The following is a 12,112-nucleotide window of genomic DNA, read 5'->3' as shown; positions in this document are numbered from 1 at the left end:
GGGTCAGCCATAGTATGGGATCCACCTCGCGGTAGTGATTAGTCCAGACGTGGGCATGAGGCTCAGCAAGGCCAATTAGAGATCTTTCTTTGGTTGAAAANAGAGATCTTGCTTTGGTTGAAAAAGAGAGACTGAGAGAGGCACTTTTCCATCTGGGTAGGTCAACTAGGAAGGTATAAATCTGAATTTTTTTTTTAATTTTATTTATTTGTCAGAAAGAGAGAGAGAGAACAAGCAGGGGGAGTGGCAGACGCAGAGGGAGAAGCAGGCTCCCCACTGAGCAAGGAGCCTGTTGCGGGACTCGATCCCAGGATCCTGAGATCATGACCTGAGCTTGAGGGCAGACGCTTAACCCACTGAGCCACCCAGGCATCCCTAAATCTGAATTTATAGACAACTATCTTCCCACCTGTCTACAGATGCCCCAAAAAAGTTGGGGGGGGGCGGATAAAGGATGAGGCAAGAGAAAGTAGTCCTAATTGTCTTGTTTGAGATCCTGACTGGAGCCTGTAGCTTCCCAGTCACAAGGGCCAATTTACTCTCTTCCTTCAACTGCCAGCGAAAGTGCTCTGACTGGTACATTTACCCTCCTAACGTCTGGGGCACACGTTTAACTGTGGCCGACACCCTCCTCTTTCACTATCACAGCCTGCATGATGACATCAGCTCTTTCTCACAAGGTTTCCATAATACTCATAAGACAAGCAAGTTCATCCCCCTGCGCACAAAATGCGAAGGGACAGTTTTCTTCCTTATAGCCTTAGTCTTTTCAGAGATGATGTTATTTGCTCTGCAAAGTGAAAAGGCTTTTGTCAGACATTGAACATTGAGGATGCTAAGACCTGCACCCCCAGCAAATGACTGGTAAGCTGGGAGCCCTCTCGATTTCTTTGCCTTGTGTCTGTACTACAGAGGGAATCAGAATTCTTTTTAAGGGGCACCTGGGTAGCACAGCGGTTAAGCGTCTGCCTTCGGCTCAGGGCGTGATCCCGGCATTCTGGGATCAAGCCCCACATCAGGCTCTTCTGCTATGAGCCTGCTTCTTCCTCTCCCACTCCCCCTGCTTGTGTTCCCTCTCTCGTTGGCTGTCTCTATCTCTGTCAAATAAATAAATAAAATCTTTAAAAAAAAAAAAGAATTCTTTTTAAAAATACCTGTGCCTTCCACTAGCCCAGGTTCACATGTCCACAAGAGTGTAAGCTCCGCAGACTTCTCGGTCTGGATTCTCCCTCCATTTTCAACGTGGGTGGCCTTGGACAACTTCCTTGACCTTTCGGATCATTGCTTTTTTCCATCTATAATATGGAAAAATTATAGCTTTTCCTTTTAATATTGTAATGAAACTTAAATGAGACATTGCATGCAAAATGCTTTGAGGGTGCCTACTAATGGAACAAAACCCACAACAAATGTTAACAGAAATCATTATCATTTTTATTATTTCATCACCCAAATTTTCTTCTCTGACCACCCTTGAGTTAATCTGTTTTCCCACTCCTTGCATATACTGGATCACTCCTCCCTGTTTTCATTAGAATTTGTATTTCTTGGGGCGCTTGGGTGGCTCAGCTGGTTGGGCGTCTGCCTTCAGCTCAGGTCATGATCCTGGATCTCTGGGATAGAGGCCACCATTGGGCTCCCCCCGACTGCTTCTCCCCCTCCTTCTGCTTCTCCCTCTCCCTCTGCCTCTCCCCTCCGCTTGTTCTCCCTCTTAAATAAATAAATAGAATCTTTAAAAAAAAAAAAAAGAGTGAGTCTCTATTTCTTTTAAGCCAGTAGCACCCTTTCACCGCCAGACAAGCGCCATCCCACCAGGTGGTGTACTCTCTGAAATCATATTTGGCTCTTCCCGTTCTGTGTCAAATTCGCTGTTTCCCCATGCTGTGGAGCACAGGCTTCTAAGCATCTCTGCTGCCCTGTCCGCCCCTCCCCGTCCGTGACTTCTGCCGATGAGATGGGCTCCGAGCCTTGGCTCATGTCTGCTGTATTCAGTTTATGGATCATCCTGCCTTCTTGTCCACATCTTTCCCTTGCCGTATCACCTTGACCCAAGGGGTAAAGCCAAGCTCTTAGCTTTTGTTTCTGCAGGGCAGCGCTCACACAAGCCATTGAGGAGCATAGCAGAAACACAACTCCAAATTAACGGGGAGCATCCCTCCCCCATCGGCCCTGCCATGATGCTTTACCTCATCTTCCCTACCTTCTCTCTCTTCCCGCCTCTCTCCCACTTGCCGATGATTTTTGTTCTTTACTAAGAAGTTTTAGCTCATTCTATTTTTTTTTCCTTGACTCATGCTATATTGTCTCTAAGAGCCATACCTTCAATCCCAAACTGCTTATCTAGGCATTTTTCTGAATAAAACAATACCTTTCTTGGGGCACCTGGGTGGCACAGCGGTTAAGCGTCCGCCTTCGGCTCAGGGCGTGATCCCGGCCTTATGGGATTGAGCCCCACATCAGGCTCCTCTGCTATGAGCCTGCTTCTTCCTGTCCCACTCCCACTGCTTGTGTTCCCTCTCGCTGGCTGTCTCTATCTCTGTCGAATAAATAAATAAAATCTTTAAAAAAAAAACAATGCCTTTCTTTTTTCTTAAGATCATTTATTTATTTATTTATTTGAAAGCGAGAGAGAGAGAGAGAGAGAGAGAGAGAACAAGCACAAGCAGGGGGTAAGGGCAGAGGGAGAGGGAGACTCCCTGCTGAGCAGAGAGCCCAACACAGGGCTTGATCCCAGGACCCCAGACCATGACCTGAGCCAAAGGCAGACGTTTAACCAACTGAGCCACCAAAGCGCCCCAAAACAATATATTTCTTAAGACCTCTGGTTCAAGACATAAGAATTTTTTCAGTCATTCCTATCACTACAATTTTATCTGAGACTTTTTTTCCTCCTTTAATTTAAATTATTTCAGGTAGGCAAGTCTCCTTCGTACACATTCTTCTTGGTTTTTATGACAGACACTCCACATCTAGGTCATCCTTCTGTTATCATGAACCATGGTCCAAGGCAACAAACCCTGTTTTATTTCACTAACTCTAAAGAACCCTGGTTCCTTTTAGTTGAAAGCCCTACTTTGAGGAGAGGAAAGGAAATGAGAGAAATAGAGATGAACACGCTTCCAGAGCCTTCAGGTTATTCAGTCTGTTATCTACGGTATTAAAAACCCGAAGAGTTTCGGTGGCCCAGACATCTACTCACTCCTTCAGTCATTTCCAGGGGGCTCAGTAAGAGCAGGTAGTGACTGGTCGTTCTGAGGACGACTAGTGGGTTCTTCATCACACCCGATACTCATGTGCTAGACAGAATACTTTCCAATTAAGTCATGTCAGCACTACTAGAAAATTCCATATCATGTCTCAGGAGAACAATGCCCATCTCTCCAAAGAGGGAGAGATGAACAGATTCCTTCTACTTACTTATACCTGTTAGTGTGCTGGTGGGTGAATTTTGAGTTGGGATTTCTTCAGAACATCTAGAATTACCTCCTTTTATGCCATATAGATGCTGGTAGAGAGGCAATCTGAGGCCAAATGGGTAGAGTGTAATCAGGTTTCATCATGGTACATAGTAAAATTGGGTCAAGATCCAAAACACAGCACCAAAAGTGGGCCACAGGGTCATTAATAGGTGTATTCATTCATAAAGAGCACCTAGGATTATTCCAGAAAGAAATGGCTGAGCTGAGAAAGAAATCAGAAACCTTAAGTCTGGGGGAGGAGGTCACAAAGGAAAGAGGACCTGAGGAATGGATACAGGTGCCAGGGATTGGTATAGGGCAGCCCAGAGAATCTTATCCAAATCTTTGCTGCTGCTAGAGTTGATTCTTATTGGCTAACTGTGGATGTCATGGCTTCTGTACCCACAAGTACCCAAAGCCCCTGTCAGAGCCCCATGATGGGTCTGTGTAGAACATTTCCAGGACAGTTTCTCCCTCTCCTTCATTCCTAGGTCACCTTACACTATCCCGATTCTTGACCTTTTTAGTAACATTCCAGCCTAAGCCTAGGCTATATGTGTTAGCTAGGGACTCGGATATGTCTCCAAGATGTTCTGGATTCCCACCAAGAGTTTACTTATTTACATGAGAAGCTGAGGGGACTCCTAAGAAATAACTTAGCCTAAGAGAACAGGGAGTTGGGCAGAGAAGCAGAGCCTAAACAAATCCTCATGTTCGGAGGAAGGGTGGTTCTGACTAGCATAGCATCTGCCTCTTGGATTTGTCTCCAGGCCAGCCTCCCTCATAGTCTTGTGCCTAGATCTCAGGAAATGACAGATTATTTGAGTAAATATAAAAAGAACTAATGTTGCTGAAATTGTATACGAAGTTAGGGCTTCTGTCACAAAACATAACAAAAATAGATCTCCCTCCCCTCCTCATAGTGCAACACACAGCAGTATTTTGCTTACCCAGAGAGATGATTCAACGGGGGTGCATGGTGGCCAGCTTCAAGATGGCTCCCCATGATCCCCCACTTCCTGGTATTCACACCTTTGAGTAGTCCCCTCCCACACTGTAGCAGGGTTGGTCTGTGTGACCAATAGAATGTGGCAGAAGTATGGCATGTCACTTCTAAGGCACTACAGTTTCCTCTCGGCTCTCTCTCTCTCTCTGAATCATTCAGTCCAGGGGAAGCCAGCTGCCATGTTATGAGGACTCTTTAGGAAATCTGTAGAAAAGTCCATGTGGTGAGGAACTGATGCCTCCAACCAACATCCATGTGAACGAGCCATCTTGGAAGTGGTTCCTCTGGCCCTGAGAGATCCCAAGAGACCTCACTAGAGGCCCTGGGACAGAACCAACAGGCCAAGCCATTTCTGGATTCCTGACCCTTAGAAACTAGTGAGATAAAAATGTTGGAGAGATCCCAAGAGACCTCACTAGAGGCCCTGGGACAGAACCAACAGGCCAAGCCATTTCTGGATTCCTGACCCTTAGAAACTAGTGAGATAAAAATGTTGTGTTTTTTTTTTTTTTAAAGATTTTATTTATTTACTTGACAGAGATAGAGACAGCCAGCGAGAGAGGGAACACAAGCAGGGGGAGTGGGAGAGGAAGAAGCAGGCTCATAGCAGAGGAGCCTGATGTGGGGCTCGATCCCATAACGCCGGGATCACGCCCTGAGCCGAAGGCAGACGCTTAACCGCTGTGCCACCCAGGCGCCCCAAAAATGTTGTTTTAAACTGTGAAGTTTGAGGGTAATTTTTTATACAGCAAAAGATAACCACTACAGATTTTAGTACCAGAAGTGAGATGTTGCCGTAATAAAAATGCAGGAGAGGCTTTAGAATCAAGCAGGAAGCAGAAGGTTGGAAAGATTCTGAGCAAAGTTTTAGTGAAAGCTTAAAGAGCTTTGGCAAAACTGTTTATAGAGGCATGATGACCTTTGAGGAGCCTGCAGGTGAGAGCATACAGGAGAGTGAGGAAAATCTTATTGGAAGGAGGAGGAACGGGGGATCCTTGTATAGTGGCAGCAAGTTTAGCAACGCTGTCACCCACAGGTATGTGGAAAGAAAACATAGCTAATGAACTGGTTCTAGCTGAGGAGATTTCTAAGCTATGTGTCCACTTGCCACCTGGTTTCTTCTTGTTGTTCATAATAAAATGTGAGAGGAGACGGACAGGCTCAAGGAAAAACCACTACGCATTGAAAGAGCCAGGGCTTGATAGTCTTGAAATTTTTCAACCTCTCAGGATGGCGAACAATGCTAAAATTAAGAAATGTCTTCCAGGGATGCCTGGGTGGCTCAGTCGGTAGAACATGTGACTCTTGATCTCAGGGTCATGAGTTGAAGGCCTACACTGGGTGTGGAGCCTACTTTCAAAAAAAAAAAAAAAAGAGGGGCGCCTGGGTGGCACAGCGGTTAAGCGTCTGCCTTCCCCTCAGGGCGTGATCCTGGCGTTATGGGATCGAGCCCCACATCAGGCTCTTCCGCTATGAGCCTGCTTCTTCCTCTCCCACTCCCCCTGCTTGTGTTCCCTCTCTCGCTGGCTGTCTCTATCTCTGTCGAATAAATAAATAAATAAAATCTTTAAAAAAAAAAAAAAGAGAGNAATAAAATCTTTAAAAAAAAGAGAGAGAGAGAGAGAGAGAAATATCTTCCATACAACAATCAATTCCAGGGAACTGCAAGGAAAAAGTGCAGAAGATAAAGCCAAGGGAATGGCAATAAAGCCCTTTGTAAAGCCCTCAGGAAGCTCGAAGGTGGTATAGCTCAGCGGGCTGTTCAGTCAGACAAAAACCCCCTAAAAAGTAGAAGTGTGTGCCTCGCAGATACTCTTCATCAAACAATAGAGCTTCTAAGAAGCTTAAGCATGTTGTCTTAGCCATTTCAGCAGAAACCCACAGGCTCATCTCTAAGAGATTTCTGGGTGTGGCCTTTGTCTGATGGAGTGAACCCAATATCGTTTACTGGAGCTTCAGAAAATTTTTAAGAAGATGATATTTGTAGAAACACAGCCAGCCTGGACTGAAAGGGGCAGAAACGCTGCAAAATGAAAATGACCCGTGAACCTCTCCCTCCAAATTCTGGCAGGAAACAGTCTAAGAAAACTACACAGCTGCAAACAAGACTACCTTTCATGGAAAAGCAAGGATGACTCAGAGGAAGAACCAAGACCCCAGAGGGAAGGGCAAAGAGCCAGGGAGAACTATTCCTAGTCAGAAGGAAGACCAAGGCTTAGTCAAGGAACTTCCAACATTTGTCCAGCTGTGTTTCAGACTTACCATGAACTGGTGAGTCCTGTGTGCCTCCCGTTTCCCCCCAGGTTTGGGACAGACATGTCTACAGTGGTTATCCTTTGCCTTCCCCGTCATTATATGTTGAGTGAGTGTATTCACGGGTCTTTATATTTCAGAGGAACTATACTTAAGGAACTGCATTTAAGGAAATATACCCGAGGGTCCTCATCGTCTCTGGGTTTAGATGACACAATTCTGGAATTCAAACCATGGTGGCATGATACCTTAGGGGTCCTAGGAAGGATTAAGTGTATTTTGGATATGGGAAGAATAGAAATAGTTTGTGGCCAGACTGTGAACTGTGCTGTTTTGTAAATGTCCACAGTTTCTTTAATACTCTTCGCCTCAAGGATTAGAAACCAATTTCCTTCCCCTTGAGTGTAAGCTAGACTTAGAGACTCAACTTTAATGAACAGAAGAAAAGTAGTAGAAGTGATGGTGGTGACAATTGTGAATGCTAGGTCACGAAAGGCACCTGCTTGTCATTCCACTTTAGATCCTTTACTCTCAGAAAAGCCAGATAAAACGTCATGGGGACACTCAGGCCACCCGTCAAGACACCCACATGATGCCCCTGCCAACACCTACGTGAGTAGGCCATCTCGGAAGTGGATGCTCCAGCCTCGGTCAAGCCCTCAGATGATGGCGCCTCCCGCTGATATACCCTGACTGCAATCTCATGAGACAGCTGGGGCCAGAATCACCCAGCTAAGTCACTTCTGAATTCCTCACCCGCAGAAACTGTGAGACAATAAATGATGAGTACATCTCCTCATCTCTCACCCTACAGATCCACACTGGACGTGCAGTACAAGATAGAAATAAATCTTTCTTGTTTTAAACTACTGGTCCTGGGCGGAGGCTTGGGACTGCAGCATGCCCTAGTGTTGGTGAAGTGAAATAAAGCCCATATCCAGAAAACGACTGCAAAGTACCTATATTTCATAGGTATCTCAGTGACTTAATAATACTGCTCAGCTCCCTGCTGGACACTTGCACCACACCCTGAATATCTTAGGCTCATGGAAAAGTCTGCTTAATGAAAGACCTATTCATTCCCTAGTGGAGTGTTTCTCAAACTTTAATGGGCATCAGAGTCACTGGAGAATTTGATATTATACATTACCAGCCTACACTCCCCAGAGAATCAGCTTCCGGTCAGGAGAGAGGTCTAGAAATCTGTAGTTTTAATAAGGCAATTCTTCTCAGACCACATTTTGAAAAACTCCGGGCGATTACATGGTGGACGACCCGCAGAGGCACGTTCACTGTCAGCAGGCAAAGTAGAGGCAACGCAAGCCCGTGGTTAAGAGCGTGGCTGCCGCTCATTGCTGGACGTGTTGCAAGGACTCCATAGCTGCTAGGTCTCCTAGGGTCCGCTCCAGCAACGCTCGGCAGTTCTTACACACAGATTGCACCTCATAGACTCTTTCTGTGTTTCCAAGTTTCCAAACTTGGGGATAAGAGGCTTCCTGAAGGCCATTTAGTCCAATACCCCCCTATACCCATTTTACAGAAGGGAACGTTGAGATCTGGAAAGATTAAGAGATGTGAGAAAGCCCCACATCTAGCAAGCGGCCATGCCAGGCCTTGAACCCTGTTCTCTCAACACCCAGCCTTTGGTTCTTTCCTTCCATAGTAGTACTGTACTTGGTGTCTGCTCACACATTTGAAAACACCAGGCATTGAGGAAGGGATCGCTTTAATGAACACAGAGGAGGCTTGGGCTGGGAAGGTGGGGGATGAGGAGGGAGTTCCTGGCCATTGCCTATACCAGGCTCCAAGTTCCTGATGCTGTTTGTCATCAGGGCCCATCCACATGACATCTGTCACTGCAACATTGGCAGGAGGCCATACCCTGCCTGGCTAACATTTAGGGGTGGAAACTTCCTGGAGAGAGACAGTTCTTTGCCTAAACCCACTGGGCATTCACGGAGAAACTAGCATGAAAGGTAGGATGGTGTCATGGGACACCCACCAGGCTGAGATTCAGTTCAGGCTTTGGTTCTGCTACTGACTTGCTGTGTGACCTGGAGCCTCGTCCTTAACCTCTCTGAGCCTCAGTTTAAAAATAATACACTTGCTATTCTTCCTAGTCAAAGTTAGAAGGAGCCTCAGAAAGAGTCTAATCTAACCCCCTAATTCGATAGACGGAGCTCACAAATTCATTTGCATGAAATCTTAGACACATGTGAGAAAATAGGGATAAAAGCTCACACATCGTGTTGTCTAGGAATCAAATTACATGAAGTGAGCCAACCACACACTGCTTACTGAGAGTCCAGAGGCTGAAGACATTTCAGTAGCAATGAAATGCTACACCCATCTTAGGGTCAATCGGATTCTTGACAAGGGAAAATGTCCTCGTCAAAAGAGTTACATCAACAGAGGTCCTGGAGGGGGGGACCCAGAATGCAGGATGGGAGTGCGCCCCGGGAGTGCTGCGGCCGGACCCGCAGCCCGAGCTCCAGGGAGAGGCCAGGACGAAGGCCAGGTGCAGGGCAGAAGCCTGTGCAGGGAGGAAAGACAGATTAGCAAGCTCTGGGGTACACACCAAACACGCGGAACCCATTGCTCGAGCAGGGCACGGGCTCCGGAGACAGACCGAGCAGAAGACAGGGCAGGGGGACTTTGTTTTATTTTTGGATTTTGCCAAATCAAAAGAATTTGGGAAATTGTGGGAACTATTGTGTTAAACACAGCGTCTGCCAGGTTGGCGCAGGCCTGTTTCTAAGTAATTCAATCTGAGGCAGGGAGGAGCTGTAAGTGTGCATGCACACACACACTCGCACACTCACGCACGCACACACTCACGCACACACCGCCTGCACGGGCCTGGGGCGGCAGCAGGCCTGATCTTCCCGTGTTGATTCTTGAGAGAGTGGCCAAGGCCCACGGGCTCAGGGCCAGCATCCATTCATCCATTCACTGCCGTGTTTACTGACTGCCTGCAACGCGTCAGGCACGTGGTAAGCTCTGGGGATAAGGTGGGGAGCACAGCAGAGGGTCCCCTCCCTTCCCAGTACTCACATTCCGGGGGGCTACCCGGCTGATGGGAAGGCAGCTTCTGTACCTTCTGCTCCCCGGCCCAGCAAGTGGAGAACAGTGGGGGTGCGTGAGGCAGAGATGGTTAGGGGAGGAGAGGAAGGGGTAAGAAGGCCGGGGGCAGACACCGCCTGCTCCTTCCCCAGCAGCCATCCATCCTTCCTGCTTTTGTTCCTGTTCTGGCAGCGTGCAGGCTTCCCTTGATCTTGGGGAGCGGGAGACCTTCCCCAGTCCCAGGGGACACATCTACAGGCCCTGCTGAGCTCAGTACACTTGGCCAGAAACGGGCTTAAGTGTATAGACAGGTGACCCAATTCTGGCTTCCTAGCTGAGGGAACTCACCTGTGGAGGGCTTCCTTCCCCAAATAAAAAGAAAGAGCCCCTCCCCCTTCTCATCAGAATGTGAATAAAGTGCCCAGAGATGGTGTAGACACTTGAAAACCATAAGGCCACATAGCAGCAAGCAAGCAAAGGTGGCAGGACTGAGAGAGGAGTCGAGTGGTTGACATCCTGAGCCAGCACCTGAGCCGTCCTCGAGACCCTCCTCAGGCAGAGACGGAAAATCATTCAATCAATCAATCAATCAATCAAAAGCTCTATTTGGCGAAGTTGGTTTTTATTTGGGTGTTCTGTTGCTAGCAGCTCAGGCCCTTCCAAAAGGGTCTGATCGTCCCTGTTATTAGTATCGTCGTGAGAAAGCCAGCTCGTGAGGGGTAAGTGGATCCCAGGCTCAGCAAAGGCCATTGGAAAGAGCCAGGAAGAAGAGCTCAACCAGATTTCTATTTTAGATGACATCTCCTGGGGGCACCTGGGTGGCCCAATCGGTTAAGCGTCTGACTTTGGCTCAGGTCATGATCCCAGAGTCCCGGGGACAGGATCGGTCAGGCATCAGGCTCCTTGCTCAGTGGGGAGTCTGCCTCTCCCTCTGACCCCTCCCCCTCTTGTGCTCTCTCTCACTCTCTCAAATAAATAAAATCTTAATAAAAAAAACAAAACAAAGCAAAACCATTTCCTGGGCAGTCTGTGTGCTCTGGTGGCCCTAAGAGGATGTGCGGTGGGGGACTCCCTCCACTCCCCCGAGGGACTTGAGCACCAAAGCCTCCTTCTGAAGAGGGCTTACTGGGTCATCCCAACCCCAATTTCTTAATCTTCGAGGTACGTGGGTATTCTAATTGCATCTGAAGGAACCAGTGGAGTAAGGACTTTCAAATCCCATGGGTGTGGGTATGGAAGAGAGACAGAGACAGAAGCAGAGACAGAGACAGGGACATGAAGCTCCCATGTTTAAGTTTCTACTGTTTCATGTCTGGTAAGAGGGGCAGTAGACTGCCTGAGCTTGACTCAGCCACTCCCTCACTGTGCCCCACGAAGGCCGTGCAGCCAGCACGTGCCCCACTTTTCTCCTCTGCAGAGTGGGGTTACTAAAGTAGCCTCTACGTGGGGCCGTTTTGAGTATTAAATAAATCAATTCATTTAAAACTCTTAGGACAAGGGCCAAGTGCGTGGTGAATCCTCAAGGAATATTAGCTAATATTTTCACAATGTGACTGATTTCTGAGATGCACGAGATTCCACATTTTTAACGGCTCTGAACTCACGATGTATCTTTCAGAGGATGGTGTGTCATAAGTGACTGGAAGCATTTTTCTTTCTTGGTGATGCACTGACTAATGATTTTTCTTTTACAAACTGCAACATCTTACATTCAATGACATGTGAGACTTCATTGTCATTGGAACAGACCTCCCTGTTGTAAAAAGGACCGCTGGAATAGTCCCGTCGGCATGAAGATATATAAAGCCAGTAGGCACTTCACTTCATTGTCATGGGGAGGGAGTGTTGGAGACTTGTCCCAGGCCACCCTCCCCGAATTCCTTTGTTGGTAGAACTCAAGTCTTCTGGTGAAGGGATGGGCAGATCTGCAGAGGGGACCAGCAGATCCAGATGGAAGCGGGGGGTGGGGTGGTTAGATTCAACAATATTCAAACATCTGAAGAATTGGCTTGTACCGTTGAGGTCATCTAAACAGAAAAGACATGAAGGGCCTACCAAGAAGGAGTTCTCCAATGGGAGGGGACAGGAGGGTTGAGATCCCAATCAGACCTGGAGCTGAGGCTGCCAATGAGGTCACCTTATTGGGCCGAGGTGGCTTTAAGGTGGCCAGAGCCTTCACCACCTCCCACCTCAGGCACACTGGCACCTGACAGACCCCCCAGGGGCTGAGGTCTGATACAAACAAGCGTTCTGGGAATTGGAGCCTATTGTGGGAGGGGAGACACAGGAAAGAGAGAAAGCCATTCCTCTAATGGAGACACAGGGGCTACGT

The sequence above is a fragment of the Ailuropoda melanoleuca genome, chromosome 13 (genome assembly GCF_002007445.2).
Source record: "Ailuropoda melanoleuca isolate Jingjing chromosome 13, ASM200744v2, whole genome shotgun sequence".
Taxonomy (NCBI): Eukaryota; Metazoa; Chordata; class Mammalia; order Carnivora; family Ursidae; genus Ailuropoda; species Ailuropoda melanoleuca.
Note: the sequence above shows the minus strand (reverse complement) of the source record.